The sequence below is a fragment of the Astatotilapia calliptera genome, chromosome 7 (genome assembly GCF_964374335.1).
Source record: "Astatotilapia calliptera chromosome 7, fAstCal68.1, whole genome shotgun sequence".
Lineage (NCBI taxonomy): Eukaryota > Metazoa > Chordata > Actinopteri > Cichliformes > Cichlidae > Astatotilapia > Astatotilapia calliptera.
Genome location: NC_137428.1, coordinates 13,824,183 through 13,832,230, shown reverse-complemented (window position 1 = coordinate 13,832,230; position 8,048 = coordinate 13,824,183).

The following is an 8,048-nucleotide window of genomic DNA, read 5'->3' as shown; positions in this document are numbered from 1 at the left end:
TATAAAAAAGTTGATCCAACGTGTTGGCCCTGGAGTTGTTATAAAGGAAACTATCCTTAGAGGCTAAGATTTTGTTTGATGTCATGTCATAAAAATGCTTTTTAAATCCTGTAATGATAGACATTTCAACATGAAAGTTTAGAGGGGACTGAATCTCATTTGCACCCAGCCTCAACTGGTACCTAGACGAACTGCAGTAAGGCTTAATTTTTCATCTCCAGAGGCTGCCCTTTGTTTCCACAGTGTTGCAGATGAATCAGAAGAAGTGCAGTGTCTAGCGTAAAATTACACACAATTAAAAAGTGCTTCATTAAACACAGTCTAAATAATAAATCACCTAGTTCCTAATCTGTTTAAAGGGTTCCTTGTCTCCTTGCTCCTGGGTGTCTTTGCTCACCCAGACGCTTCTCTGACATCTCACTGACCCGAGGCCAGGATGACAGCTTCAGAGCATGCTGTTGTGACCAGATGAGACATGCTAGACATGTTATTTTCTTCATTTCATACAGCTGAGCAGCCAAAAATACTTCTACTTATTTCTGCCCCTACAGCATTTTTACATTTAGCCATTGCCTTGACAAAAAGTCTTAATGTAAAAGTCGTATATAATGAAATGCTGTTATATATTAAAATACTTTACATTGTTAGCTGAGGAACAAAAGCCTGCTGTTGCAACATAAAAGCTGTTTTAAAAAAAACGATTTTTTTTTTAACAAAGCACAATGATTTTCATTGATTCTAGCAATGCTACTATGTAGCTCCAGCCAAGATAACTGTCACATGTAAGGTGCAAAACGTAGCACAGCATTATGAAACTACAGCAATTAAAGGTGTTGTAATAAAGTAGACAGGAGTACCAATGTTGTTTAAGCAAATGTTTTTCCTTCTTCCAGCCAGTAAGACAGTGCTGTGATCACACAAATATATGATCTAATATATGTTCTTCAAGATGCTTTTTTTCCTTCTTCTAGCCATGCATTATTGACTCAATGACCCCTAGTTGCTGCTACCAATTTGGAAAGTTTCATTTCATTCAGTGAACGGTTTTCATTTCGCTCATATGTATGGCTGTGTCATTTTACAACACACGAGCTCACCATTCAGTGGCTGGCCAGCATCCACAATATAACTTTCAAACACATGTGTGAACCCCAGTCACCACACACTAGACAGAATGTGCTTGTGAAGCAATTTTTATTGTAAATGTAAAACTTTACTGGTACTTTTCAGCTCCAGTTGGACAGCTCTCCAGCTCTCTCCTGCTCTGGTCCCAGCGTCATTTAAATATGGGAGATTTTGATTACTGGATTGTCCACAGCGTCCCTGGCAGCCTGCACAGCCCTGCTTTTTGAGCCTGCCATATCACCCCTCCCCTGCAGCAGAGCCAGAGATCACACCTCTGCCACAACATGGTATATTCGTACACAAATCAGACATGCATGAACAATGGTCCAGTAATGTGATGTCACAATATATTCTGCTTCTTCAAAGTGGCAAACAAAAAACAGAAAATAACACTTATTGCAGTTTAAATTTTTCTAGTTGTATCTCTCTTTATATGAATTGCCTCTTTGCCCTCCCTCTTTCTCGCTAGGTATTTCAGTGTAACACTCAGTGATGGAGGGAGACATACTGCCTGATTCCTAATGAAAAATAATGTTACTCTTTCGGGACAATTTGAGTTCTGCTACAAGACACCTTTTCAGATCGCAACCACACATTCACAGGATTCAGTGCATTACCAGATACAATTCATTAGGGGTATTTTATGTTGCTACTAAGTTGTTAATTGGTTATGACATCTGTGCTGCAGACACACACACACACTTACAGGGATTCTGGCATATAGAGCAAACCATCAAGAAACTGTACAGTTTCTGGGCCTGGCGTCAACTGTGTTTATTACCAAAGGTGATTAATGACATTACTAGACAGAGACATGCAGTTTTATTCTGGGTAGGCAGGCAGTTATAAGCGCACACGCAGACACACAAACACACAGGGTCCACACGTCATTGACCTTAAGCTCTCAGCATGCCCGGTCATGAATTTGGCATTTATCTGTCACTTGTAATTAACCATGGCTCTCTGTCTTTTCCTTTCTCTCTTTTTTTAATGACATAGGTTTTTCATTCCTCTGAATTTTCCTCTACCTTCCTAAATTTAACTTTGACTAAGGATAAGTGCATTGTATTTGAATTTATCTGATAAACTATGATTAACGTTTTACTTAACCCCCCAGCTCTAAATCCTGAAAAATGAGGGTTGTGGCAATAATACACGCAAGTGACAGAATCATGTTGGAACCTCTGCCTCAGAGGCTTCTGTAGATGAAAGGATATTTTCAGAATCTCCCGAAGTAAATATCAGCTTGGTGGAAGACCATAATAGTCCCAGGCTTTATTAGTCAGTCACCGTGCTCTCGGAGCCAATGTGAGTGTTCCCATTTGTGAGCCACATGAAGACAAAGAATGCTGTCAAGTGATGTTTCTGCATTCAGCAAAAGCGGTTAATATTTCTAATATCAAAATACAGCCTGAATATCAAAAGACACATCCTCTAGTAAAGAGAGGCTGGTTTATTTCAAACCCCACCATAAAACTGACTAGCTCAACTGTGACTAGTTACAAAAAATTACAAGCAAGAAAAATAATAATAAGTCAATCCATTTAACTTTTCCTCTATTTTGGGGGGAATTTGAAGAAAGTAAGCAATAACTCAAATCCCATAAATTTGGTGAGTAATGTGTGGTTGCAATGCAGGTACCTTCAGTCCAAAAACGTTTGACATTGACATCCAAGACATTCATATCAAACAATTTGGTCCACTGCCTTCTCTCCTACACATCTATGTGCCTCGAAAGGTATATTATCAGGACCAACAGCCTTTTATTTCTTAATTACTGACATGGCTTAAGTGTCAGCTTTCGGGGATCTACTACTCTTCCCTGCTGAGAGAGCTGTGCACCCAGGGGTGGCAACTTTCGAGCCCACCTGTAACTCATTACCGGCAGTAAGGCAGCAGTTTTAAGGAGCAGCCCGGACCTCCACTCTTTGCCACATTGTCTGCCTTACTATGGCGGTAAAATTGGCTCTGGCTCTCTTGTGTTTTCCTTGAGTTGTTTTCTGAGTAGTTGTATGTTATGTTCACAGTAACAGTTCACAGTAGTGGCTTCCTGGTTCACCTTCCACGCCTTCTCAATACTCACCTAGTCAGCCCTGTCGCTGCTCAAAGGCTGCTCATCAGTAAGGACGCTCGCTTTTGCTTAGCTGTATAATCAGAAGAACACTCACCTCCCCTCCTGTTTCCTGTCCGCTATCTTCAGCAGTTCCGCTCAGAAGGACGTTTCTCTCTCGTCTTCCCGACATACCGGACCTTCGCCCGCTTTCCCCCAGAGTACCGCTCACCCTGGTGTCAAGTAAGCCCCCCCACACATTCCATAGTGCGATCACGTTCCCACCGGGGAAGTGCACATCACTAACTCCTCTCTCTCTCCCTTTCTCATTCCAGACCCGCCGTTCCGCGAGAATCGCCGCGTTTATATTCACTGTGCACTAGTAGATAAATTCACCTTTGCATTGAATAATTTTGAATTCAGTGTCTGCTTCTGGGTTTATTCCTGTGCTGCCTGTGAAAGTACGATCTGGGCAGACATGGACCCAGCAGACTTACTCTGGACCGCAGTGAAATCACAGGGAGTTTTATTAGGGACTCATGAGCAAGTGTTGCAATATATGGATAAGCAGTGCTAGGCGATCAGTGGCACACAGAAGGAAATGTACACGGTCGTTAGAGACATCCATGCCGCACTCACTCCCGCAACTTCGGCAGCCTCTGCCGGAGCCGTCCTAGTATGCAGGATACAAGAAGTTGCAGGAGTGAGTGCGGCATGGATGTCTCTATCTTCAAACCTCGTTTGAGGAGCCAGTTGCACTAGCCCTTTGCATCGATAATCAATTGAGTGAAAGAGAAGCCGAAAAGGAACCCAGAGTTGGTGACCCTCGGTCCACCAGTGTCTTTCGCGCTGGAGTCATTAGAACCGCCCAGCCCTCTACCTTGTTACCAGGGGAGCCTGTTGAGCCCATGCAAATCAGGCAATTGAGGCTCCCTCTGGAGGAGAGAGAGATGCATTTTCGCGCTCAGGAGTGTCTGTACTGTGTTCGCCCTGGGAATTTCATTGCCGCCTGCCCGCCTGCCAAAAAGCCCTGGCTGGCAGTAGTTTCAGGGGTACTGGTGGGCAGCTCAGGTTAGTCTAAACCCTGCTTCCTGTGAGACTCAACTAACTTCAAACCTCTCACGCTCTCCAAGCCTTTGTGGACTCTGGTTGTGAGCAGTTTTAATAGATGGGTCTACCCCTCAGCTGGCTCTCCCATTGGTGTCCCTTGAACCTCCCATCCCAGCCTTGGCCCTCAATAACAAGGTTTTTGCTCACATCACTCACAAAACCAAACCCGTCCAGCTTATCATATAAAGCAAACATCGGGAAACTATAACCTTCTTCACATTCCCATCCCCAGACACTCCACTTATCCTCACTTTTCCCTTGCTTAAGAAGCACAACCCGCACTTGTACTGGACTACGGGCAATGTATTTAATTGGAATTTAACTTTTGATTCCCTCTGTCTTTATCCAGCTCTGCCTTTGACTCCCAGTTCCACTAAGCCCACGGACACAACCTCTCCCGATCTCTCGCTCGTTCCTAAGGAGTATCATGACCTTCAAGGTGTTTTCAGTAAGGAAAAAGCACTCTCCCTGACACTGCATCAACGCTCTTCCCTCCAGCCCAGTATAACCTTTCTTGGCCGAAGAGGCCAAGAAAAATATATTGAAAATATGGAAAATGGATATGGAACAATTCTTCCATCTTGTCAACACACTTTTATTTTTTCTTCCACGATTGCCAAAAATCACAAAACCCCTAAACAAAATGGAAAAAACCCCCAAAAACCTGTGACTGTCTTTTACCCTTAGCTCAGGTTGAATTAGACTCCAGGCAAAACATCTGAGGTCTCTATCCAGAAGATCAGAGTTCTAGGAACAATTAATATACCGAGTAGAATTTCAAAACTCCCGTCCATTATGTAGAGGATTTGAGCTTGAGAAGGACACACATACTACCAGAGCAATTTTATTTCTTGTTGACATGTATGTTTATAATATCTTCCACCAGCCTTACAGTTGGTAGATGACCTACTTTACCACCTCTTTACAACCAAACCTGACTACTTTAAATTTTACCTTCTGCATCTGGTCTAGTTATTCCTTCAGCACTTTGTACTTATATTCTCATTCCTCTTCTTTCTGATGTTTGTCTCCATTCGGATTGCCACATCTATCACAACTGTACCCTTCAGCTTGACATGCTTTGTTAAGGACAGGACCCAAACGCAGGACTTTCCTGGTGAACCACAGTGAATTTAGTTACAGTGTAAGAATAACCAACTTGAAGCAAACAGTGTCCCAAACAGCAATTTCCTCCATGGCAAAATTCCTGACTCCCGTGTGGTGCTCTGTGTAAGAGTAATCCAAACAGCAGTGCTCACTCCTTTCGTTTCTCCTCCCGTGGTAACCCAACAAAACAAGACGTAATGATTTTACAAGAGTTCTTTGCAACATGACGGACTGTGACACACTTCAGTTTTTATGAGCTGGAATTGTACTAATAGATACACTGAACGATCCAGCGTTGATCGAAGCCCAGCCACACTGTTAAATAGCTGACTGTTGACAAGGCTCGTTGTCAGCAGGTGAATCCCGATTGCGATCATGTGTGGTTGGCCTCAACTGACAACCACTCAATGACAACCCATGACACAGCTCCTTGTGCTTGGTCCTGGTCCAAAAGTGCTTTACTGGTCGGTGAAACGTGACATTACACAGGACCTTAGTCCTGTTTTCAACCACCATTGGTTTCTGTACAACCACTTATTCTCTGAGTGTATACTGTCCCAGCTTGCATCTTACCTCCTGCTACTATGTGTTGGCTAGTCTGTGGGTCACCTTTACACAATCTACAACAACCAGCTGTAACCCAGGCAGCATGGACAGACAGGAAGAGGAACCCACAGCACTGCAGGAGTCAAAGGACAGTGCACAGAACTAAAGCCCAGGAAGGACACCAGCCAGCACAATCAGGCCACCAAGGGCTCTGAGGCACAGGCCAACCCTAACCCCATAGGCCATAGGTCTTGTGTTGATGTTATTGCACTAGGCTTCCAGGCACTTCTTAATCAGGGTGGATGTTGGTCTTCTATTCATCAATAGTTCTCACATCTGTTGGATATAAAAACGCTTAAAGAATGATTTAGCTTTTAACAACACGTAATACACAAAACCAAGCAAGCAACCAAACAAACAAACAAAGAGGGGATCAGAAAATATAAAAATACTTTTCTCTGTGTTTACATATAGTTTTACACAGTGATCTAGTTTATTTAAATTATTTATTTATTTAATTTATTCTGAAGTTTCGCTTGTAACAAAAATCCCCCTAAGTATTCTGTAAATAAAACTGCACCATTTAATTAAGTAATTCATTAATTTTTAAAGTCTGTTTCACTTCCTGTGTGTTTGTATGAGGATGCAAAAATCTGAAATGTGAAGACTAAGAAAAGACTTTTTATTCTTTAATAAATGTAAGCCCAACTCAAATGCCCATTTTTTTGTTGCATGACACTTTGCTCAAATCTTGTGGTTTACAAAAACCCTGTTGTGGCACTTTTTTTCAAGCTTGAATTAAGTTATAATTTTGAGCAATTCTCTAAACCAGGGAAATTTATGGTCAATTAAGTCTGTAATATAGTGTTATTACAGGGCATCAGAGAGGGGAACGCCATTGGCAGATAACTCACTGTACAATGAAAGAGCCACAAGAGGGCAATGGCGGGTCAGCCTTTTGCACAGTTTGAATGACTGGCAGCTGTTCAGATTAAGCTGAACTTTTAGATGACAGAAAGCAGATCTGTGGGATTCACCAACCATAATTCAGTAAATCAAAGTGGCTTCACTCACAGTGAGCCTTATTTCACTACTGCGACCCCAAGGTGCATTTCACATATTAGGGTGAATTACAATAACAGCGTTTGGCTTTGTTGCTCCAGTGACTAGCCTAGAAAATTGCTTAAGGTTATCTCTGGGCTACCTTTGCGGAATAATAGAATTACATAATCATTATGGGCCCTAATTGCACAGTGCAGAAAGCCTATTGGATTTGCATTGTATTGCACATAATAAGTGCAGCTGTTTTGCTTGAGGGATAAGAAAGCACTAAAAATAGACCTATTAGAAAATATTCCCATATGGTACATTAATGTAAGCTTTTTGCAGTGCATGAATAAGAAGAAAATTTTAATGGATGGGAGTGGTTTTAAAATCCATAAAACAAAAAGGAAAAACATTCAGTTCCTGTAGAAGTAGCAGTACAATATAAAATATATTTTACTACTACTATTATATATTAAGCTTTCTTTATAAAGCAAGTAAGACCAATACAATTAAGTTACAGACTAATTTTAACAACACCAACAAGCAAAAAATAGAAAAAGATAATAAATACCAGTGAAAGACTAAAAGGACTAAAAGCAAATAGATGAAAAAAATGACAACATGGAATTTGCTTGTATGTGATGTCACGTGACATGATTGTATTGTTAATAGTTATGTGTCAATAAATATGCATTTTATTCAGTAACTATTTCATATAGTTCTGTAGTGCTTTAAAAACAGAATAAACAATTTGGAATGGCAATTCCAAAATAAGGTTGTGGCAAGAAAAATCTAATGTAGTCTATATAACTATGCAAAAACGTATCATTTGATTACATATAAGATGTATCCATCAATACATTAACTGAGATGTAAATGTAGTAGGAAAAAAAAGGCAACATTTGTATCTGAGATACAGTGGAGTACAAATACTTTGCATGGTGAATTGTATTTAGGTTGACTTAAATAGCTCACTTTGGCAGCACTTGTGACCTCACCATTTCATCTTCTGCTGATGAAATGAGAGTGGACGGATTTAGTTGAACAGAGAGAGAGAGAGAGA